This window comes from Mobula hypostoma, chromosome 10 (assembly GCF_963921235.1).
Source record: "Mobula hypostoma chromosome 10, sMobHyp1.1, whole genome shotgun sequence".
NCBI classification, from domain to species: domain Eukaryota; kingdom Metazoa; phylum Chordata; class Chondrichthyes; order Myliobatiformes; family Myliobatidae; genus Mobula; species Mobula hypostoma.
The window spans coordinates 22985230-23011528 of record NC_086106.1 but is presented as its reverse complement, the minus strand read 5'-3'; positions in this window follow the sequence as shown (position 1 = coordinate 23011528).

Sequence of the window (26299 nt, the reverse complement as noted above, 5' to 3'; positions counted from 1 at the left end):
CTGAGTAGTGCTCATATTTCTCACTTTCAGCATTCACCAATATTGAAAATATTAGTTGAATCTGTCAGTCTCTCCTTGGCAGTATATAGCCTCTCCAACAGCAAGCCTCAAGAAGTGACTCCTTTCTAGCTACACACGGAAAATGAATTCACTTCGCACTGCGACTGAATAACAGAGGATGGGGAGGAGGCCTTTGCACACTATCATGTAGGATGACAGACGTGTGGTCAAGTATTGGTGCTGGTGAACCAGACTCCTGAGCGAGATTACTTTGTTGTCCTTTGAAGGAAGAAATCTATCACCAGAGCAAAAATGGTTTTGCATAAATCACAGCTTTGTATGGGCAGAAGGTACTAAGTTATTGCGCTAGCTCAGCTGCTCGGAAGGAAAGTGGCACTTTTGCTGTGATTTGTCAAGGATGCTGCGACTAGATTTCTGACAATTCGGGCTACGGTCGGGATCTGAGCTGAAGAACCGTTGGGGATGTATGGGGAGAAAGAATGACGACCTCAGATCACGCTTGGATCAGTTTCTGGTGAGTGCTTACTATTGCATTTGAGTAAAATGCCGAGACTTAATGAAGTAACAGCTCAATGAATTGTTGGTCAACGTTTACAGGCATATGTTTGTTATACAAGGTGGCTTTGAAAATTCTCATTTGTTGGTATTAAGCAATTCCGCCACCCCCCCCCCCCTAGCTTTCTGCAAGTCAGAGGTTAATGGGCTTATTCGTAGTCAGTGTAGTCTGTCTAACATGCAAAACCCGTTAACTTCCCGGTAAAAACGATTATGGTGCAAATGAGTCGGATAATAAAATCTCATGGTAAGTGCAAAGGCGACCACGTGGCATTGTAAAATTAGGCAAACAACATGAAAATGAAATTGAGACATCCGCACTCTCTCTCGCCAACAGCATGTTCATGTGTGTATCTTTGCATTGTACTGCGCTCCAAATCTCTCTCTCTCTCTCTCTCTCTCTCTCTCTCTCTCTCTCTTTCTCACTCTCACTCTCTCTCTCCCCCCGTTTCTTCCCACACTTTCTCCACTTTCTCTTTTTTTTTATATGTTAATCAGCCCATCTATGTATCAATCTATCTAGTTTTCTGCTTCTTTCTCTTGTTTTTTTCGTTCTTTCTCGTTTTCGTCGATTTAGCAAGTCTGTTTCTTTCTACAATTAAGTCTTTATTTTCTACTTCCATGGACTGCCAAGAAAAGAATGCCTCATCTCATGCTCATCCTGGAAAACTGTGGCTCTGAACTTCCCCAACAATTCCAAAATTGTGTGTAACCGTCCAGATTGTGGGACCACAAGGACTTCAACATCGGTAGACGTTGAATGACACTGTGAACTGGACTTACAAACAACAAAGCGAAGGATGGATGTGTTCGGGAGCAAGAATTAAATAAATATAGGCATATCGCAGCTGATCAGTTTCTTATTTATCTACCTTCCAGTTATTATCTTGATTGTTACTTGGTCGTTATTTCCATTCGGTGAGTTTCGGACCACTGCTAGTGCTAACGGGAAACCTGAAAACAGATTTAAAACATAAATTGACAACGAGCTCCAGGAAAAGAGAAAAGGTCCGAGAACGCAGTACTGTGGGAAATCGATGGTGTGGATTAGGCTTAGCCGTTCCAATCTATTACTTTCTTATTTTGCTTTTCAATTCAGATGCTCGGAGGGAAGCTGCCCGTCATTGAAGTTTAATTCTAGTAGCTGATCGACTATTCTGTTCAGATTTATGAATTCGCTTTCGTCAGCAACCCCATGTCTGAGGCTTTGATATCCACATATTCTTGGGATGAGTTTATGGCAACTGTGACGCCTTATGCCGTAGTTCAGTTTCAGCTGTAGAGCACTGCGCTGGCGCGTGGCTGTACCGAATTTACCACGTTACCTATTAGATCAGATTATGAGGACACGCAGTCCTCGTTTATTGTCATTTTGTAATGCATGCGTTAGAAATGATGCAATATTTCCTCCGGTGACATTTCACAAAAAATCACAGGACAGACCAAGACTGAAAAAACTAACACAATCACATAATTATAACATATAGTTACAACAGTGCAACAATACCATAGCTTGATGAAGAACAGTCCATGAGCACAATAAAAAGTTCAAAGTCTCTCAAATGTCCAGCATATCATGCAGACCGGAGAAGGAAGAAAAACTCTCACTGCCATGCCCGAACACAGTCCGAATCTGAGTCGTCCGGAAAACTTCGAGCCTACGATCAGCCTCCAACACCGAGTATCGAGCACCATCTCTATCCGAACGATTGACCTCAGTCTCGGACGCCAAGAGCAGGCAGGCAAAGCCGGGGATTTTGAGGCCTTACCCTGGAAGACATCACGATCGCGCAGTAACAACTGCAGCGAAACCTGCGGTTCAGAAATATCACGGAAATTGACGTCAGAGGCACTATAACTGGTTTCCCTTGATGCTACCGGTCTTCCTAGCATAGAAAGATCCCTAAGATTGGAATACCAAGTTAATTACGATTCGTCACCTGCAGATCCCACACACATTGGTCTGTGCATTTGCTGAATACTCAGCTGCGGATTTCAATATATACTATTTCTGCGACTCCTGTTGGATAAAGATCAGTGAGCGAGATAGAAATATGAAGGCAAGCCAATGCGGAGATTCTCGCTTGTAATCTATCTCGTAGAAACGAGTCTCCCAAGGGAGTTTTCCAAGAAGTTTTTGTCTGAACAAAGCACTTTGTGCAGCAGGGACGGCATCTTCAGCCATCCTTCGTCCTGTCTTCTCCCAGCTTCTGCCAAATAGGACATCACTCCGACTGGAGTCCCACACAAAACATCTCCGCCTCGTGTTCTGTAGAACCTTATCCCAATTACACCATCGTAGTTAAGTGACACCATGCTCCTAAATTGAATAAGAAAGCTCCTAATCTTTATTTGAAATCCAAAATAAGCTGAAAATAGAACAGGACTGTTTGTACAGAACTACTACAATGAAATACCTACGACACAGAAGTAAAAATCTTAACCAGTGTGTTACACTCTTCCTCAAAAAATAGTCATATCCTTATGACCTTGAAAGATATTAAGCGATTCATAATACATCTTCAAATGAATTTGTGATATCAGGACACCAATGAATTTGTGAATAGTACTGGCATACCTCATTAGGATGGATGCAACACTCTATCCCCGCGTTGCGTTAATACGCCAAACTATCCGGGGCCTCTGGAGTCGTTGAGACCTCACTATCTCATTCTCTGGTCCTACAGATTCAGACACCCTTTCCGTCCACGTCTACAAGAGGTTGTCTTTCCCTGATGATCATTCATGGTTTCCGGTGGCTGAGTTCCCTTTGTCCTACGACCGAATTTATCTTCGGTCAGTTTAAACCGACTTTGCCAAGCATCCTCATCAACATTGATGGTACCCTACTAGACATTTGTCGGTGGCTGCAGTCATGTGGCAAGTACGCATGCATTAACTAACATCAAACTCCTCGGTTGCAAACGCATCTTCTCGGCTGAACTTAGTTTCTATTCCTCGGACATTCCGATAAGGTCTGGGGTTCCTGTCACTCTGTGCTCCATCCAGGGCGGAATATCATAGGTTTCGGACTGTCAATAATCTCAGTTACCCCAACATCTGCTTGCGAATACTCCATCTTCAACAATAAGTAACCATCGTACAGATACTCATCAGCAGGAACCCCGAGAATTCCAAGTGAACTGGCTTCAATTATATACATGTATGCGTGCAATATCGGTTGTAGAAGGATCTGGCAAGCAAACAACTTGCCACCCTGTGTCAAATATGGCTGTAACATAAATACCTTCAATCCGTATGGATTTAGTATAGCTTGGTCCTACGAAACGTTGTGGAATCGTTTTTGGTACTTCAGCATGCCCGCTGATATACAGACAGGAACGTAAACTCTCCGAAACGTCAGACTGTCCACCTATTGAGTCGCTCTGTAGTTTCACCTCTTTTCTTCTCTGTTTGATTAATCTCTGGTTTATTTTCCGAAGATTTTCCTGCATGGTCACACTTCCGCTCCACATATCTACATTCTCCACCCGTTGAAACAAGAAGAGAAAAAAAAAAAGCAGTCACCTCTCCAGTGAAGGAATCGCACTCAGTAGCAGCCCTGGCCTTGGGACGACCCACCAGTCAGTCTGATCTCCGATTAGCCACGGCAATCTAATTGACAAGGAACTCCTATATTATTCCTGATTCTGACGTATCAGTGCAGGAGTGAATGCCTCACGCGGGTTCCGCCTACGTTTCTGGTTGAGGAACGACAAGCAGTAAGACTGAAACGTCATGATTCCCCAATATGCTGTTATCTTTTATGCTGCATTACACATTCAAAATTATTTCTGAATTATGTTCGTGAAATGAGAATCATTTGATAAAAAAAATGTCATCAAATGCTGAAACAGTAAATATCGTTTTTCTGGGAACGTTCTCTTATTGCAACAGGTGATCCAAATTTCAACTGTGTTTCCTCACATATCTTGCTGAATCTGTTAGTTTCTCGATTTCCTATCAATCATGTGCTCTTTCTTTCCGGTATTCACAGTGTTTCGAAATTTAAAGAAAAACTGAGTTTATAAAGCTGATGTGAGCACTGAGAATCTGAATTGTCCCTCTTTACATCTTTATAATGCTTCCCCATTGGAGTCTCCGTGGACGACCCGATACGCACGAAAATCTTCATCTCAGGGTTGAATAGATCAAATCGCAAATTTAAACAAAACTTGCACCGCTACCTATGGTAATGTAACTTCCTTTTGGAATATTACTGCACTACCAATGAGCTGGGTAAAATTTCATCTAATTTTGTTTCAACCAACCTATCATGCCATCTTCCAGGACACATGCAGCAAAACCAGAGCAAAATCAAAGCCAAGTTTGTTCACATAAAAAAAAGTTAAAAGCAGTCGACTTAAAACCTTGCCGCAGCATCACAGTCACATAGAATCATGTAAGCATCATTAACAAAACATAAGTTAACTTAAACAGGCATTATGCATATTTTTAACAAAATAAACTCCGTTATAATGGAATAAAAATATTACAGTTGTTAGTCTCGAATGATACTGTTCTATTTTCGGAACACAGATATTCTCAATTTATTTGAACATATGGCGTAAACAGAACTTCCAAGAGAAAGAACGTTTGGCGCAGTATAGAGGGAGAATATCATCGAACACCCAACACTTTAGCATGACAGGAGGCGGCAAAGCGGTGTAGGAGAATCAATGATGACAATGATGATAGCTTTCAACTATAGCAAGCAGATTGGCGCAGCTTTAATGAAACAGAGCAGGGACGACCTTCTGATAGTCATTTAGGGCGACTGTGCGGTACGTGCCAGAGAGAGAGAGAGAGGGGGAGAGAGAGAGGGAGATGTACGTATTGAGGCATAAACGCGTAAGCACAGACCATCACGGAAAAAAAAAATCCGTCCACATTCTCGTTCCCAAGCACCTCGAATCCTTTACTAAACACGATACCTGTACTTGACGGTGTTTCTGTAAAAGACGAAAAAAGACGAAGGTTTTGTTGTTTCTTTTGTCGTATTTTTACACAAATTTTAGACGAATTTTTGGTAGCCGTATGCGCATTGGAACGGATTGGGCAGTAATATGATTAAGGTGACACAATCTATTGGATAATAATCTCAGCAATTTATTGTTATATGTGTGTATGTCGGGACGTCCAAGGATATACAGACGCTGAGAAACCGCAGTTGCATTCATCTGCCGCTAGAGAATTCAAGTAGTTATTGTCCAGATTCAGACTAGTTCTATACCCCTGTGAGCCTCAGAGCACCGTAATACATATAAACCATATAACCATACAACTATTACAGCATGGTAACAGGCCATCTCGGCCCTTCTAGTCCGTGCCGAACTCTAAGTCTCACCTAGTCCCACTGACCTGTACTCAGCCCATAACCCTCCATAGAAACCATAGAAACCATAGAAAATACAGCACCGAAACAGGCCTTTTGGACCTTCATGGCTGTGCCGAACCATTTGCTGCCTAGTCCCACTGACCTGCACATGGACCATATCCCTCCATACACCTCCCATCCATGTATCTGTCCAATTTATTCTTAAATGTTAAAAAAAATAACGCATATGCCACCTCCTCTGGCAGCTCATTCTATACTCCCACCACTCTCTGTGTGATGAAGCCCCCTCTAATGTTCCCTTTAAACGTCCCCCCCCCCACCCCAAACCCATGTCCTCTGTTTTTTTTTCTCCGCTTGCCTCAGTGGAACAAGCCTGCTTGCATTCACTCTATCTATACCCATTATAATGTTATATACCTCTATCAAATCTCCCATGATTCTTCTACGCTCCAGGGAATAAAGTCAAAACCTATTCAACCTTTCTCTGTAACTGAATTTCTCAAGTCCCGGCAACATCCTTGTAAACCTTCTCTGCACTCCTTCAACCTTATTTATATCCTTCCTGTAATTTGGTGACCAAAACTGAACACAATACTCCAGATTCGGCCTCACCATGGCAGTGTCTCAAAGGTATATTTCGGATGCTGTCTGTGGGACTGTTCCGCTCGAATCATGCAGCTGCGCCGTGAAACGTTGTCTGAGAATATTCTCTCGGTGGCCGTCAGATTTCGTACGGAACAGCAGAAACTCCAGAGAACCTTCGAGTTACGGTCGGTAACAGATTAATACAGGGCTGTCCGTGATTGCAGTTTTATAGTTACAGTTTAGCACTGCAACTTCCCCTTCCGGAACAGTAGTGACAGCAGTTGACTGATAAACGGCATCGCCTCGGGAATGTCTGTTATTTTCAAAAATAACTGAAAATTTAATCAAAGAATATCAAAATTCTGCTCGCGTACATCCGAAGCACACCGTGGTGCTTAGTACTGCCCGGGGACTATTGATTGGGATTACAATGTGACGTCGAAGTATTACTCCCGTATAAAGTAGCAGAGATGGCAGAAAAGGCTAAACACATTTATCTTTTTGTAAGAACTTCCAACAGCCTCCATTAGCGAGCTCTCGTCCTTATTCCATCTCAGCAGGACAACAAAGAAAATGCTTCCCCGCCAAGGTGTGACGTGGATTCGCCTGTTGTTGGCCTCGCAATACACATGAAGCATTTTATTACCACTTGCCGGAGATTTGGATCCATATTACTTTCGTAATCCTAAATCCTGTTCTGGCAAATTCAATATTGCCATTATTAGCATTCATTGATAAATTATCCTGTACTGCCCGGCGAGGAAGACGATTGTCAAAATGTTTACGAACTTAGCGATTAGAACAGCTGGAGCAAAAAAATAAGAAGAAACAAATATAGAACCTGCATGTTCGTGGTCTGTTCACTGTGGATTTGTAACGATTGTAACGAAACTCTTTGTTTCTTAAAGTCCCCATTAAATCCGTTTCTTAATCTTTGCAATCTTGTACTGCATATTTTTTTTTTCCCCAACACAGCCAATCATCTGAAAGTTGACAGATTGGACGAGACCGCACATAAGTTAGTTCCTCAGATCAAAAGTTCAGCTGCATGTAAGACTGAAAGGCAAAGATGGGGGGATCAGAAATTACTTCATATGATCTCGTACTGAAAAAAAAACGGAGTTGTTTTTTTTTTATATAAAGTCCAAAGCTAGTGGTTTGTTGCTGTCTTTAGGAGGAAAACCAACCATCGCTGACTATGTTGAATAGATAAATTGCACAGATCAAGTTCTATACTTTTACTTCATTCTACGTCGGCTTCAGAATGTTTCAATATTTCATTGTACAAAAACGAATTGAGCACATGTCGTGATTCTTAGAGTTCAAACAAACTACCTTAAGGAAATGGACAACGTCAGCCCATCATGAACGGATAAACATGTTTATGTCATCCATTACAATTCCATCTTCCGACGTTCTATATACACCTTCTGTCCGTTGTCAAACTTACCACCCAAACTACGGTAATTGCACCCGTTCATATCACTATCACTGATTGTGACTTAGGGATATCAACCACGCCGTTTGCAGATATATATATATATATAAAAAACACATTTGTGTTGCAGTTCTCCTTTAAGTTTGTTTCTCACAACTTAATAGTACACTTTCTTCCTTTTCATCCAAGATGTGCAAGTAATGCAAATGCATTTTCACGACGTTTCGTTTTATCCGACCTTATCTGATAGAGTTCCGTGTGTTTACTCTACATTTCTAGACGCTGCAGGCAAGCAGGCGCAATCGTCATCTATCACCGTAATTTTCTAAACGCGACAACACCCTTGTGATTTCATGAGTTCAGGGAGAATTTAGATCCTGGCAACGGTACACTTTTCCTGCTACAATTTGATCACAAGTGTCCGCAGATTATCAAAATTATAATGCATTGGTTGCTCTTAAGTTCATCGTGGCTGTAACTTTGCATATGGTTGTTTCATGAAATCTATATTTACGTTCTTTGTAATCCAACCATGGGTATATGGTATATGCATTTTGTTATCTGAGCTTTACCATTGCTAAAGTGCGGTTTTCATTGTGTTGTCGTAGGTACGATGTCTGAACTTTCGATTGAGTATTAGCTACACCATTCCAACAAAACGTAATGCTAGAAATTATTGTAATCAACTTTAATACAGTTAATGAACATATATTCATCAAACATGGTCTGAAATGAGCAGGTTTACTGAAAAGTGATAAACTGATGTGACCGGTAATATCACAGTTCGAGAGGCAGTTTTATGTGTTCTTCATTCTAGCCATGATCAAACGCTTTGTTAAGGAATAAATGCTTTTTTATTCTTTCATACCATGTTGTGTCAAGAATGGAGAAAGTCAGAAAAAAAATCAATCTAGTGCAAGAAACTAATTCAAAATTTAACGGGAACTTTGGTATGCACAAGTGAGAGATAAGGCGAAGTAGAACGACGCCTGATCCGAATGGTATATTATATGATATATCCCCATGGATATCATCTGGGAAAGCAAAGTAAATCTCAATATTAGATTGTTGTTTGTTTAAGGCACTGCTCTGAACAATGCTGAACATTGAATTACAAACCTGCCGGAATATTACGTAACACCATGCCAACACTGAAGATTTAAAAGGAACAGAGCCTTATACAGTGGGCAGCGGAGTGAGCTGGGAGCAGAGTGAAGGCTCAAGGGCTTTGGCTCAACGGGCTTAGGCAGAAACAGGAGAGGCGAGGAAAGTTTGGTATTCATTTGTTTGTTATTATTTGAGGAGAGGGGTAAGTATGAGTGTGAGGGCAGCTTGTTGTCCTCAGTGCCGGATGTGGGAGGTCCTGGAGTCTCCCAGCCTCCCTGACCTCCACATCTCGCCATGTGGGCCTAGAGGCAGCTCCTAAGGGACCGCGTTAGAGAACTCGAGGTGCAGCTCGATTAACTTCGTCTGACCAGGGAGAGGGAGGAGTTGATTGAGAAGATTTACAGGCAGGTGGTCACACAGGGGGCACGGGAGGCAGAGAAGTCGGTCACCGTTAGGATGGGGAAGAGCAAGAGTCCCGTAATAGACAGTACCCCAGTGGATGTGCCCCTTGACAATACGTAGCCCTGTTTGAGAACTGTTGGGGGGGGGGGGTGCGGAACCTTACCGGGGAAAGCAACAGTGCCCTTGCCTCCGGCACAGACTCCGGCACTGTAGCTCAGAGGGTCGGGAAAAGAAGAGGTCGGCCGTAGTAATATTGGACTCGATAGTTAGAGGTTCAGGTAGGCGATTCTGTGGACGCACTCCGAAGACACGGATGGCAGTTTGCCTCATTGGTTCCAGGGTCGGGGATTTTTTCTGATCGCGTCCAAGATATCCCAAAGTCTGATGGAGAGGAGCCAGACGTCGTGGTACATTTAGGTACCAGTGACATAGGTGAGAAAACGGGAGGAGTCCTGAAAGGAGAATATAGGGAGTTAAGAAGGGAGTTGAGAAAAAAGAGCGCAAAACTAGTAATCTCGGGATTACAGCCAGTGCTACGCGACAATGAGAGTCGGAATGCAGTAGCGTGGAGGATGAATGCGGGGCTGAGGGATTGGAGCAGGGGACAGGGATTCAAGTTTTTGGATCATTGGGGCCTCTTTTGGCGCAGATGTGACCTGTGCAAAAAGGACAGGTTACACTTGAATCCTAGGGGGAGCAATATCCTGGCAGAGAGATTTGCGAGGGCTACTGAGGTGACATTAAACAAGAATAGTTGCGGGATGGGAATCAAATTAAAGAGACTAGGAGAGAGGAGGTTAGACCATAAACAGAGAAAGCTTGTAGACAGTGTGTGAGGGAGGATATACAGGGGACATAGATTAGGAACACTCAGACCAAAGATGTAGGTGACAAGGCAGAAAAAGATAACACAGTTGTTTGCTCCAGTAAGGAGAAACAGAGAGAAGGAGGTAAAGAGTTATTTAAATGCATCTATTTTAATGCTAGAAGCATTGTAAGAAAAGTGGATGAGCTTACAGCATGGATTGATGCCTGGAAATATGATGTTGTAGCTATTAGTGAAACGTAGTTACAGGAGTGGTATGATTGGCAACTAAATATCCCAGGATTTCCTTGTGTCAGGTGTGATAAAATAGGAGGGGCAAGAGGGGGAGACGCTGCATTGTTTGTCAGAAAGAACATAACAGCGGTGCTCTGCTAGGATAGATTAGTGGACTCGTCCAGGTAGGCTATGTGGGTGAAATTGAGGAATAGGAACGCTGTAGTGACGCTTATAGGGGTGTATTATAGACCAGCTAATGGGGACCGAGAACTGGAGGAACAAATTTCTAAGGAGAAAGCAGATACTTGGAGTAAGCACAAGTGTGTGATTGTAGGATATTTTAATTTTCCACACATAGAATGGAAAGCCTATTGTGTAAAAGGGCTAGATGATTTGGAGTTTGTCAGATGTGTGCAAGACAGCGTTTCTTGCAGCAATACATAGAAGTACCAACTAGAGAAGGGGCAATGTTAGATCTCCTGTTAGGGAATGCGATAGGGTAGGTGACGGAGGCATGTGTTGGGGAGCACTTCGGGTCCAATGATCACAATAACATTAGTGTCAATATAGTTATGGCGAAGGGTAGGGCTGAACCCAGGTTTGAGATTTTTAATTGGAGAAAGGCTAAATTTGAGGAGATGCGAAATGTTTAATAGGAGTGGATTGGGACAATTTTTTTTTTATGGGAAGAATATAATAGAGAAATCGAGGTCATTTAAAGGTGAAATTTTGAGCGTATAGGAACTTTATGTTTCTGTTAGGTTGAAAGGAAAGGTTAAAATTTTGAGAGGGCCATGGTTTTCAAGGGATATAGGAAACTTGGTTCGGAAAAAAAAAAGAGAGGGGTCTACAATAAATATAGGCAGATTGGACTAATGAGGTGCTAGAGGAATATAAAATTGTGAAAAAAGTCTCAAGAAAGAAACTAGAAAAGCTAAAAGAAGAATAGAGGCTGCTTTGGCAAGTAAGGTGACGATAAATCCAAAGGGTTTCTACAGTTATGTTAATAGCAAAATGATAGTGAGGAATAAAATTGGCCCCTTAGAAAATCAGAGTGGACGGCTATGTGCAAAGACAAAAGAGATGGGGGAGATTCTGCACGATTTATTTTCTTAGGTATTCACTAAAGAGAACGATATGGGACTGTGATAGGTAAAGGAAACAAGAAAGGTAGTTATGGAAAGTATGACGATTAAGGAAAAGGAAGTAATGGCGCTTTTAAGGAATATAACAGTGGATGAGTCTCCGGGTCCGGACAAGGTATTCCCATCGACCTTGAGGAAAGTTAGTGTGGAAATAGCAGGTGCTCTGAAAGAAATATTTCAAATGTCATTAGAAACGGGGATGGTGCCGGAGGGTTGGCGTATTTCTCATGCGGTTCCATTGTTTAAAAAGTGTTCTAAGAGTAAACCTAGGAATTATCGGCCTGTGAGTTTGACGTCAGTGGTGGGTGAATTGAGGACTAGTATTATTAGACATGGTATATATAATTATCTGAATAGACAATGCCTGATTGGGGCAGACAACATCGATTTGTACGTGGAAGGTTATGTTTGACAAATCTTATTGATTTTTTTGATGAGGTTACCAGGAAAGTTGGCAAGGGTAAAGCAGTGGAAGTTGTTTACATGGACTTCAGTAAGGCCTTTGACAAGGATCCACACGGAAGTTTAGTTCGGAAGGTTCAATCGTTAGGCATTAATATCGAAGTAGTAAAATGGATTCAGCAGTGGCTGGATGGGAGTCGCCAGAGTGTAGTGGCGGATTACTCTGTGTCAGATTGGAGGACGGCGTTTAGCGATGTGCCTCAGGGATCTGTACTGGGTCGACTGTTGTTTGTCATATATGTTAATGATCTGGATGATAGGGTTGTGGTAAATTGGATTAGTAAGTACGCAGATGATACTAAGATAGGTGGCTTGGTGGGTAATGTAGTAGGTTTTCAAAGCTTGCAAAAAGATTTAGGCCAGTTAGAAGAATGGGCTGAGAGGAGGGAGATGGAGTTTAATGCTGAAAAAATATGAGGTGCTACATTTTGGTAGGACTAATCAAAATAGGGCACAAATGGTAAATGGTAGGGCACTGAAGAATGCTGTTGAACAGAGGGATCTAGGAATAATGGTGCATAGTTCCCTGAAGGTGCAATCATATGTGGATAGGGTGGCGAGGAAAGCGTTTGCTCTGCTGGCCTTTATTAATCAGAGTATTTAGTATAGGAGTTGGGATGCATTGTTGAAATTGTATATGGCATTGGTAAGGCCAAATTTGGAGTATTGTGTACAGTTCTGGTCACGAAATTATAGAAAATATTTCTATAAAACTGAGAGAGTGCAGAGGAGAATAAATAAACACAAAATAATCTGCAGATGCTGGGGTCAAAGCAACACTCACGGCACACTGGAGGAACTCAGCAGGGAGGGCAGCATCCGTGGAAACGATCAATCAACGGTTCGGGCTGGAACCCTTCATCAGGACTGTAGGGGGAAGGGGCAGAAGCCCTAAAAAGAAAGTGGGTGTAGGGTGGGAGAAGAAGGCTGGTAGTTTTCAGGTGAAAAACCAGTAAGGGGAAAGATAAAGGGGTAGGGGAAGGGAGGCAGAGAGGTGATAGGCAGGAAACGTGAAGAACGAATAGGGGAAAGCACAATGGGTAGTAGGAGGAGTCGGAACCAAGGGGGAGGTGGTAGGCCGCTGGGGGAGGGGACAGAGTGACATAGGGATGGGGGAAGATACGGTTTGAACATAGAATTCTCCAGCTTCCGGTAATTCCCTCCCCCTCCCTTCCCCTATCCCTATATCACTCTGCCCCCTCCGCCAGCTGCCTACCACCTCCCTCTTGGTTTCGCCTCCTTCTACTACCCATTGTGTTTTCCCCTATTTTTTCTTCAACTTTCCTGCCTATCACCTCCCTGCATCCTTTCCCTCACCCGTTTATCTTTCCCCTTAATGGTTTTTCACCTGGATCCTACCAGCCTTCTCCCTCCCACCCTCCCCCACCTTCTTTATGGGGTCTCTGCCTCTTCCCCCTACAGTCCTGACGAAGGGTTCCGGCACGAAACGTCGACTGATCGTTTCCACGGATGCTGCCCGACCTGCTGAGTTTCTCCAGCGTGTTGTGAGTGTTGCAGCGGAGATTTACTAGCATGTTGCCTGGGTTTCAATTCCAAAGTTGCAGGCAAGGGTTGAACAAGTTAGGTCTTTGCTCTTTGGAGCGTAGAAGGTTGAGGGGGAACTTGATAGAGGTGTTTAAAATTTTGAGGGGGATTTCTAGAGTTTACATGGATAGGCATTTTCCATTGAGAATGGGGGAGATTCAAACAAGAGGACATCAGTTTAGAGTTAAAGGACAAATTTTAACGGTAACATGAGAGGGAACTTATTTACTCAGAAAGTGTTAGCTGTGTGGAACGAGCTTCCAGCAGAAGAGCTTCAGGCAGGTTCGATGTTGTCGTTAAAGTCAAATTTGAAACCACAGAAAAAAATACAGCACAGAAACAGGCCTTTTGGCCCTTCTTGGTTGAACCGAACCATTTGCTGCCTAGCCCACTGACCTGCACACGAACCATATCCCTCCATACACTTCCCATCCATGTATCTGTCAAAATTAATCTTAAATGTTAAAAAAAAGAACCCGCATTTACCACCTTGTCCGGTAGCTCATTATACACTATCATCACTCTCTGTGTGAAGAAACATTCCCAACCCCCATGTTCCCTTTAAACTTTTCCCCCTTCACCCTTAACCCATGTCCTGTTGTTGGTGTTGTTTTTGTTTTTCTCCCCTTTCCTCAGTGGAAAAGCTTGCTTGCAATCACTCTATCTATACCCATTATGATTATACATACCTCCATCTAATCTCCGCTCATTCTGCTTCGCTCCAGGGAATAAAGTCCTAACCTATTCAACCATTCTCTGTAACTGAGTTTCTGAGGTCCCGGCAACATCTTTGTTAAACTTCTCTGCACTCTTTCAATCGTATTAATGTCCTTCCTGTAAGTTGCTGAACAAAACTGAACACAATACTCCAGATTCGGCCTCACCAGTGCCTTATACAACCTCATCCTAACATTCCAGATCTTATACTCAATACCTTGATTAATAAAGACCAACGTACCAAAAGCAGTCTTTACGTCCATATCTACCTGTGACGCCACTTTTAGGAAATGTTGTATCTGTATTCCCAGATCCCTCTGTTCTACTGCACTCCTCAGTGCCTTACCATTTACCCTGTATGTTCGACCTTCCAAAGTGCAATACCTCACTATTGTCTTTATTACACTCCATCTGCTATTTTCCAGCCCATTTTTTTCCAGCTGCTCGACATCGCTCTGCAAGCTTTGAAAACTTCCCTGTGTCCACTACACCTCCACTCTTTGTATCATCAGCAAATTTTCTGATCCAATTTACCACATTATAATCCAGGTCATTAATATAGATGACAAATAACAGTGGACACAACACTGATCCCTGTGGCATACCACTAGTCACAGGCCTCCAGTCGGAGAAGCAATCCTCTGCTACCCACTGTTTTCGTGTCTATAAACTCCCCGCTTCCACTCCCCGACCCCTTTTATTTTCAAATTACTGTTTTTTTTTCAACTGAGCCTACCAGCCTTCTCCCTCCAACTCTCGCCCACCTTCTTTATAGGGCCTCTGCCCTTTCCCTCTTCAGTCCTGACGGATGGTTCCTGCCCGAAACGTCGACTCATCGTTTCCACCGATGCTGCTCAAACCTGCTGAGGTCCTTCAGCATGTTTTGAGTGTTACTTTGATCACAGCATCTGCAGATTATTTTGTGTCATAGATTTTAAAAGCAGCAAGCTTTTCGACAGGGGTCGTTGATTGGAGTACTGCGCTTAACCAACAGGAGGGTGCCCGCTCAGGTTCGACAAAGATTTTCGACGGGGATCCCTGTGTAGAAAACGAGGTACATAACAGCGAAGTGGACGTTGTGGGAACAGCGTGACGCAGAGTTGTAAGGTTTGTGACTCAAAAAATTTCCGTCCAGTACAGGTGGAGGATATGTAAACTCATTCCTTCTTTCTTATTCAACTATATAGAGAGAAGTGGGTATGTCTACAAGGCCAGTGTTCTGTTCTGGGTGTCAGTTGTTGTAATTTCAGGAGCACTCCAGCTGCTCCGATGTCTATATCTGCACCAGGTGCATCGAAATGCAGATCGGTTCAATCCGTATGCGGGAACTGGACCTGTAGCTGCGTGACCTTCGCCTTGTTAGGGAAAGTGAAATAGTGATAGACAGGAACAGGAGTCACACCAACTCAACGGGAGATCGGTAAATGTGATTGTTAGGAGTGGGAAGAGATAAAACCAGATAGCGATGAGCACAACTGTGGCCGCCTCCTTCAACAATAAGTTATCCATTTTGAGTGTTGCTTGGGGGGAACTGCTTACCTGGGTACAACAACAGCGGCCGTACTTCTCACAGTGACTTTGGCCCTGTGGCACAGAAGAGTAAGGAACTGAACATGATAGCAGCAGTAACGGTGGACAGTATTGTCAGGTGTCAGATAGGGGGATCTATGGACGAAAAACGAAAACGTGGAGGGCAGTTTTCTTCATGGGTCGTCCGGTCATAAATGTATCTAGACGCGTCCAGAATATACTGAAAAAAGGATTCTGAGTAGCCAGAAGTCGGGGTACCAATTGGTATCAACGACATAGGGAAAAAAAAATACAGGAGGAAGTCCTGAAAAAAAAAAAATAGAGAGTTAGGAGGGAAAACTGAGAAGCAGGCCCTCAGGTGTAGTAATCTCCAGATTGCTGCTTGAGCCACGCGACATTGAGCATAGGAATAGAGTAAGGTGGCAGATAAACGGGTGGTTAGGAATTGGAGCAGGAGGCAAGGATGCTGGTTTCTCAATAATTGAGATCTCCTCTGGGGTGTGTGGGACTCGTACAGTAGGGAGGGGTTGCATATGAACCCGAAGGGGCAAAATTCTTGTGGTGAGATTTACTAGAGTTGTCTAAAATAATATGGCAGGGAGATGGGAAACACGTAGACAGAGCTGAGGATGAGCCACAGGTTCACAAGTGGATGATGGCTGTAACATGAATATAAGGAAAGACAAACCAAAGATCAGGTAGTCCTGCAGAGAGAGCAAAACGTTAAATGATACCACAGAGACGACATTCAAAAGGCCGGAAAATGCGGGGCTGAAGGATATATATATATATATTTTAATTTCAATGCTCTGTATCCTTCTGGCCACGTGGCCAAGTGGTTAAGGCTTTTGACTAGCGATCTGAAGAAAGTTCGTGAGTTCGAGCGCCAGCAGAGGCAGCGTGTTGTCTCCTTCAGCAAGGCACTTAAGCCACAGTGCTCTGCCTCGAAATTAGTGCCAAACTATACGGTGATAATGCCCTTCCCTTGGAAGCATCGGTGTCGTGGAGAGTGGAGACTTGCAGCATGGGCAACTGCCAGTCTTCCATACAACCTTGCCTAGGCCTACACCCTGGAGAGTGAAGACCTCCCAGGCGCAGACCCATGGTCTCGCAATACTAACGGATATGATGGATGAATTTGTGGCTAATTAAAGATGTACTGATATGCAAACGTGGCCGTTACTAAGTCATGGCAAAAAGTGTGCCATATTAGGGAATTTAAGATCAAATATTATACTCTGTATAGAAAAGGCAGAAAGGAAGACAAAGGCGGTGGATTGGTCGATTGCTTGAGACGGAATTACATCTTTATAAAGGTGTTAATATGATCAGTGAACATTGAATCCTACTTGGTGGGGATAAGACATTCCAAGAAGGAAAACAACACATTTGGGAATTATAAGTAAGCTTCCTAATAGAAGCCAGGATGTGGGCTAAATTGCAAAGCGAGCGAGAAGAAGCTTGTAAAAGAGTACTAATTTAATGGGGGGCTTAAATATGTAAGGAGATTTGCTGCTTAGAGCAATTTGTTTTGTCTAATTGGACTATCGGCTCAGCCTTTGACACACACGGAAAAACAAGCAGGTCTGTTTCTTTATTCCTCAGATTCCGTTATCAACAAGTTATTCGAAACGTCAAAACACACGCCCAGTGTTTGTAGGAAGTTGCAGGCGGGGCGGCTGATGGAGTACAACATGCCATCGGATATTGGGAATGGACGTCATGATTTCGACAATCATTTTTATTATGAAGTGATTCATGGTCAGGTACTGACGTCGAAGCTTTGGAAAACAGAAAAGGTAAAATTGAGCAATTAGCAACCAATGAAGTATGAGGCATCACTTAATGTGTGTAGGTGTACTTTTGCACACCTGGTCAGTTTCATTATAGGAGCAAAGTGCAAGCCATGATTATTCTCTCTTTTTTTTTTAACTTCCATTTAATCTCCGTTGACGACACAAGATTTAGCCCAGTCCTTCTTTTATAATATCCTGCTTCGTGCTGCAATAATATCAGCGAAGTTTCCCGAGCACGAATCCAAATCGGGTTGAGCTTCCAGCTGGCAACTCGGCCTCTAAAGAACAAGAATAGCTTGCGACGGAAACACCGTCAAATGGGTGCCCCCACAACTCCCCTGCCGCGTTAAGGGCTATTCTTCTTCTAGCAGTCACATCCTATGGATATTTCACAGGGTGTAGTGGTTCACACCTGGTCACAGACCAAGACAGTACAGTCTAATGAGCAGTAGCAGGAAGTAGCGATTCCCGTACGGAATGTGAGTTACATAATGGTACAACGATTCACGGTACCGGAGAGCAAATGGGGATAGGGTACGGAAAGTAGATAAAGGCGAACGGATCGTCACTACGCAGACATCCATGCTTAGAAAAGACCAATGAAACAATCATAGTTGGCCCAAACAGCAAGCTGATTTTGCGGAGGTCTCGAGATGAAAACGAAAACCTATGAGCCTGTAAAAGATTAGATTTTCCGTTTTAAAGATGCGTGGGAAAATAGTGCAGGATTGCAACTGGAACAGAATGAACCTGTCCTGGTACAAACATTTCTCTTATTTATCAATGACCCGAAGTAGCACCCTCATTTATGTTACTGTTGAAAATAAGGAAAAACCAAACAACATTCCGGTCGACTTTTTCATCTTTGCTTTCAGTGATTTTTTTTAGACCTGAAAAGATAGGGTCCGACATCCAGCTTTTCCTTTCTCGGATAAATTACTTCCTGGACGGGCATTACACAGTATATCATTTACTCCTGGGAATAAAGACCACTGTAATCTTAAATACATGAGCCAGGTAGTGAAACGGTTAACATTACAAATCCCCGGCACCGTTCAGATTGACGATCTAGGTGCCTGCGCAGTAGGACACTCACCATTTGTGCGCCTTTACATATAATGAATAATAATATTGCTGGATGAGATAGTCTCAGGGCTATACTGACCGTCCAGCGACATATGCGGCTACCGTACACTTCACTGCTGCCAGCAACACGTGTAATTTTATAATATGTCTCTATATGACGTACCGAGTCCTCTACTCATTCTTCCACGGGCCGATACTGGAATGATAATGAAAAATCGTCTGAAGATGCTCAATTTGAGTCACAATATGTCCCATTCAAAAAGCAGGCAGTGCGGATGACTGTGGTTTGTGCAAGCTGTGCGAGATGACAGCTGGATAGTACAGCTAATTTCCCCGGGTGCACCGAACGTAAGTGTCATTATAGCCGTTCTGCACTCTGAACCTCGATGGTGCACGCCGATTCATCTCAGCTCCACATTATTCTAAGTCCTTCTGCACGAGTACAGATATTATCTGTGTGTCATTACATATTATAAACAGTAATATAGCAGGCCGAGATTGTCTCACGGCAATACTGACCGGGCAGCTATATACGCAGCAGCCATACTCTTCACTGCTGCCAGTCACACGTATCATTTTATACTACTCCTCTGCGTATATGACGCCCCCAGTTCTTCTTCCATCCATCCATACTGATGAGGATCAAACAACATGCGTTTTACACCAGATACTCTCTTCAGTTAACTGATGATGTAACTATAGCTTTTGACCAGAAGAAGATATCCTCAGGTCATGCCCAGCTTTCATAGAGTGTTTCTGGGCTAACTACTCCACTTTCCAGTGTCGGGTTCAGCAAGTCACTGCCCAGGAAATCCTGACTCAAATTTCACACCACTCGCCTGCACTATACCCAGTAAGCGGCTCTTTCTCTGCTTCCTTCCCCAGTATATGAGCTAGTAGTTCTTGAATCACTTCGTTAAGGTCAAGCCAGCGCAGACAGAAACTTCCAAGCTGACCCTGTCGTGGGAACTCTACAGCTAATATCCACAGCGAATAGCCATGTCTGACAACTTCTGTCCGGATGCTCACGCATTGGTACTTCAGGGCCTTCCTCTTGTGGGCCTGCTCGCATCCTTCCACCCATGGTCCTGTGATCTTCACCAGGATATTTTTTTTCTGCCTTTGTTTTTGTTGTATTTTGTAGTTCGTAGCATGATTTCTGGTTTGTACTGACTCCCTGAAATGCAGCTTCCACGCCACATCAAACTTCATCTTCAATCATATGGTAGTTTGCAGCAGACTGGAATTAGGCCTTTTTGACAGCACTGGCATTTCCCCCCTTTGATGAAAAAGACCGTCCTGTTTCCTCTTTCTGCCATCTAGTCTCCTGTTACACCTCTGTCGTTCCAGTGTGTCAGGGAGGAACAACGGGACTTTATCCTTGTGCTACCGATAGCGTCTGTGTAAAATCTGTTTTGCATTTAAGATGTCTTACGTCAGTGCATCCTGCAGACTACAAATCTGGCAACTGTGGTTGTCTCTCCCAAACTTGCCTTCAACTGAATACAGTGTGGAGACTGATAGAAACTGACAATATGCCTGAAAAGAAAGGTGAAGGACTCCAGTCTTCAAACTCAGTCCAAGTAATCTAAGGCTTGATAAGATCCCATTTCGTACAGACGTCCAATGAGCACATCACTAATGTCACTGATGTGCCATGTCAAACCTATCCTCTAACTTGCACTCCTCTATAGAGAAAAGTATGGGGAGCCGGGCTCTTGCCGTCTCCAGATTGGTTTGCGAATGATGTATCCCAATTGCTGAACTCTCACTGCTTTGCCTATGGCCGAGTTGACGGTCCGAAATTTTTGTAACTCCCGCTTGGTTTATTCGCTTGTTATCGGAGTTCTCTACTGCTAACAAAACTCAACACATTGCTGCCTTGAACTCCTTCACTACCAATGAGAACGGGAGCTGGAGCTGGCCTGTTCATATGCAGAAACACACTGAAGAAAAAAAAAATGGGAGAATCTCCAGCCTCCCCCTCAAGTGCATGCTCACTGTCCTCTTGATACATTCTACAGTAGCCCTGGGGATATCGTACAATCGCAAAAGCCAGTGCAGACATGGAGTAGATGATATTGTTACTTCATGCCTTAATTATACCTGTCACTTCAGATCTGTCGATCTTGCGCAGCAGCTCTGCTGTCTGCAATACTGTGTCAATTATGTTGACGCTGTCTCGCATTGCTGCATTAAACCGATTTCCAGACATTTCAGTGATTTGTCCTCAGTCGACGAAACGACTTCTCTTCGTACTTGAAGACACAACATGCTAGTAGCCTCGCTTTTTTTTATAGTCACCATGCATCTGAAAATGTTGACTAACCATATAGCTACCTGGTCGCCCCAGCACAGCTAGCTACGTTGTCCAGGGTTGTCAATATCTATCCTGCGTGGACATGTCTTGTTATCGTTATTGTGATGTCATCGGTGAACCCCCCATGCTGGGCTCCAAGAGAGAACAACTGGTTCCGTCTGTTGCTGCTAATATGAGGAGATAAAAAACAATGAAAATTATAATGGGGGAGAATGTGCAACCGATTGTAATCCCTTTTTAGACGTCTTGCCACCAGGATGTAAGGTGGCCTGAAGTAAAGCGCAGTTGACTCCTTCTTGGTAACTGATAATCATGTCTTGCTTTCTGGTATGATACAGTAGTGGTCCTGACCACTCTGGATGAGGATTTGTTGTATTGAGCCGTTGGCGTTGGCGAGGTATAACCAGATAACTGCTAGGTTACATTTCATGTGCCTGACCTCGCGAGGCAATTGTCTGATTATTGAGATGTATTCAAGAAACACTGAAAAAAAATCGGATGTTACCTTTCTGGGTGGAGGTGCTGAGGCGGCGTGTCTCCATTGAGGGAAATTCGTGACAGGAAAAATGAGACTAAAGGAAATTGTAGGGACACAAAATGAGTTTTGGAATGCAGCATGTGGCTGTTTAATAAATGGGAACATGTGGCCAAAATGCATTGGCCAAAAAAATCTAAACCTGAGATGGAGAAGGCAAAATACTAAAATAGAAGTAAGAAGGCAGCCTTCTCGCAGGCATTCAGAAGAGTACCGTGCACTTCTCGCTGACGAGTAGAATTGTTATAAACATGATGATCGCAGAGGATTCTATTTCCTTGAGGACAAGGCATCCTTTAACATTTTCCAGCTTCGTGCGATAGAGCCGTTGGTCCAGATTTTCCCCATTATCTTCAGCAAACACCGGAGGCGATTTGGACAGTTTTCATATAACGTGGCGTCGACCGCTCGGTCCAGAGGCGACTGATGACTTTGCTGTCTTTCTGATATTCTGGACCTCCTTTCACGTTGGCTCAGCCCCGTTCAGCACTGTCGTTGGCGCTTTTGTTTCGGGAATATTTGCATTGAATGCTCGTCCCTGTTTCCTACTGCCATCGATGTTTGTTAACCGCTTTAAACATTTTAACCCCTGGTATTCATTTGCTTTCATCAGAAGTTATTTTTTCCACGGTGTCTGCAAGCAACAATTCTTTTGAAGGCATGTCGATTGTGTCGTATATGGTGATGTCGACCAGGTATAGATGGCATAGCTGGTCGCGAGAGAAAGTATTACATTAGTTTTATATCCATTTATTCGCGTTATCAGCTCCACAGCATCACTTGCAGAATCTGAAGATAGCGTATAGTTGTACGTCTAGCAGGGCGGAGCATACATATCTAAGAGGGTGACGCTTTCCTAATCGGAGTTGGAAGTCGTTAACAACAGACGTCAACGATTGAGAAGCTGTTACTGCAGACGTGAATAACCATAATTCCTAAAAGCACTGCTCAATGCTGTTTCATTTCCTTGAGGAAAGGAGTTTAATAAAATGCCTTGAACCGGGTTTCTCCAGTTTTCATTAAATCATTCCGGATAATGATACACTAAAGATCATTTCACAGAACTGGATAGGAATAGAGAGAAGCAGAGAGAATGACTTTCTGCATTATTGTGGTGAAGACCATGATGGTTCACATTCCTGAGATATTTCACCTGTCAATCTGCGCGGGGTCATGTTTCATCAATCCCGCCCTCCTGTGTCTGCCGGGCGATCGCACGTATATGGGGCCATTCTGTTCCAGAAGAGATAAGGCCACTCCAAGTGTGGCAGAGTGCAGTTTCTTGAGTTCTCCATTCCGGCAAAAATGTCAGTCACTCAGTAGTTTGGAAAAGATAACAATTGCTTGGAACCAATACTTTCCCTTCATTGTATCGCTAAAAGGCTCAGGAAAACGGGCTGGTGAGACAGGTGTCCAGGCACATTGTTGGAATGAGGAAGGAGAATATCGATCAAGCGAATCACCGTCGTAATGATATTACCGTTCTCGATATATCTGCAAATCAATTTTCTATGTGTAACGCTCGGCTATATCGGGTCGTATTTATCTAGGAGAAACCCTGTCCGACGCCCAACCGTGTATCCCAGTTGTGTCGGCTGCTGTGCAATGCCACCTGGTACGATCTCACTCATCAAATATCAGACAGCACACAGTGTACACTTTATAGATCACACTTTGTAAATCTCCTGGGACTATGAGATTAATAGAGATGAAATATAAAGGAGAAAGAAAAAAAAAAACGCCGACTTATCAAAGTCCAATTTCTTCGTGCACACAGTTGGAGCACAATTGCCCTGGGTCTTCTCTCTTCACTGTGCGATCCACTCCGACCCCCTCGCCCGCCACTCGGGACCACCCAAGGTGATGGATCAGACCGCTTCTAGCATGTCCGTCTTCTCCCGGTCTCTCCTGCAAAGCACGCAAAACACAGCGGTCCCCAGCCATATGGAACAGAATATCACCCCAGGAAAAAAAGAATAACATTGACACCCATTGGATCATTCACTTCTTATCATTATTGATAACCCAAACAAGCTGCTTGCTGCTCGAAAAAGAATCACCGTCTCAGCAGTTAACATCACAGAAAAATCATTTTAATTATAACATAAATAGAAGCCAGTTTAATTTGCTTATGCAGTAACAAAAAAATAAAGGTGAAACCCCCATGCATATGCAAACAGAGAACGGCATGCGGCAACACTGGCAAAGCACATTACATCTGGAGATTCTGGAGATGCAATACGTTACTTCAGTGGCCTGTCGCTAAAAAAGAAAGAAAAAAAAAATAGGTATTTAGCAAATTTGTTGTTTTTTCCAATAGTAGCGATACAGCGCGGGAGATGGTGTAACAAACCTTGAGCCAAGCTGTCTCTGCAACCACCTCAAAGCTGATTATCTCAAGGCGATCATGGAACAATTTACATTTTCCAATTAACCCACCCTGATTCCGAAGTAAACCCCACTTACCGATCGTGTGGGCGTACAAAGTCTCTTCGCAACATAGCGCCACAAATGAACTACGAACTCCGAAATCACACAAACTATAGCAGAGCCGTGCCAACCGCAGGCCTACGTGTTGTCAACAGGATACGCTGACAGAAAGTTTGTGCTAGAGCGGAAAAATAAGTTTTTTTTTCTTCTTTTTCTCATTTTAAAGAAGAAAAAAACATATTCAGACAGAAGTAGACATGTATGTCGAGTCCTGGAGGGATAACGATTCAGTTTAATGTCTATCTTTCGGAAACTCTTAGTGGGAGAACATCTATAGTGAGAAATTAATACGTGGAAACACTGCCGGAGTAGCAGGCTCAAAGGGAAAGAGACAAAGATGAGTGTAAGGATGTGAGGTGATAATACAATAAGCAGACCCACAAAGTCAATGAGTACAGAAGGCGAGAGAGGAAGCGAGAGGGTAAATAACAAAAAAAGGAAGAATTTACAAACACGTAGCAGACAAACAGCGAGATAAATGAAGTAAACAACAGGTGGATATAGTAGCCGGAGAGGGAGGCAATGAGAGTATAATAGAGAAGGAGGGAGTTGAGAGAGAGAGAGAGAGAGAGAGATAGAGAGAGAGAGAGAGAGAGAGAGAGAGAGAGAGAGAGAGAGAGAGAGAGAGAGAGAAGGCAGAGAGAGAGAGAAGGAAAAGGAGGAGAGAGAGAGGGTAAGTAATGGAAAAGAAGAAATTACAGTCAGATACGTTGCAAACAGCGAGGCAAACGAAGAAAAAACACAGGTAGACAATGTGGCTCGCGTGAGAGGCACAGAGAGAATAACAAAGAGGGAGGGAGAGAATGGGTTGGAAAAAAGAGACGACCTGTATTTTTTTTTAAACAAAGAGAAAATTAACAAAACAACACACAAATCAAACAACTTGAAACAGATAATAGAAAATTGAGAGATGGCTAGAGAAAAGCAGAGTCCTGCAGGTAGGAAGATAACGAAAGCGATACAGAAAAAGAAAAGAGTAGAAATAAACTATAAAATATACAGGGAGGTTGACTCAGGTAGAAGTTGAGAGGGGGAGAGAGAGTTTGAGATGAAAGAGAGAAAATGAAGGAGTAAGAACTATATACGACACGGCATTTATTCTTTGTGCTCCTTACAGATTATGTTGTTTGTGCTGCCCACTGAGACTCTGTAAAAATGGACTATCTTTATGCCGTGGGGATCATGCACTCCTGTTGTCGTAGATTCTGTTTGTTTGTTTTTTTTTATCAGGGAGGAGCGAGAAGCGTACCTGCCGCAATACGTTTGGTCGTTTCGGCTAAATTAATGGTTGAGAACCGACAGACGAAACATTGAAATATACATACATGATAGGGCATGCTGCATTTCTTTCAGAATCCTGAGACATATCCGACATTTTAGCTGCAATATGTCCAATGCTCGACAGAATGTCTGGGCATGTTTGACACTGAGGTGTCGAAAGTTTGAAGGATTACTTGTCAACATATCAGGGTACACTATTGTCGTATTGCACCCTATATCTCCACGCCATCAAACTCAGCCTATCGTGGCGGGTACACTCAAAACGCTACCCTGGGTGTTGCTAAGCTCAATTTGCTCTGAAACATCAACAAATAGCGAATGAATGAATGTCAGGATGTGAACACACACACACAAAGACGCATAAACACACACACGCACACACACACACACACACACACACACACACACACACACACTCACACACACACACACACACGAGCACGAGTTCTGTTAGAGGCAGACATACAGATACAGACACCGATGCGTACAGAATGAAGCAGCAATGGAAGGTGCGAAAGGATAGCAGTCAAGAGGCAGAGATAACTATAAACTTTTATACGGACAATGGCTCCGTCATACAGAACTGCAGTTCCTAAGTGACGTGGTCAATTTATTTTAGTATTGTTTGTCTCTGTGGAAAATCCTGAGATACGTGCTGTATAATGTATGTCACAGGAACCGACCTCCGACGGAACGTTGCCCTTATAGTTATCGGTACTATGCTGAAAGTCGGCAAGAAGCTCTCTTTTAGAATTTCAACCGTCTTTCTATTCGTCATGTCGATCGACTGTACCAAGGAAATAAATATTTTCGACAGCTGCAGGCTTATGTCGTCAGAGGGCTGTCTCAGTCAGGGAACGGGGTGTGACGCTCTTTCCCTGAGATATCCGGACCTGTCTGGGGC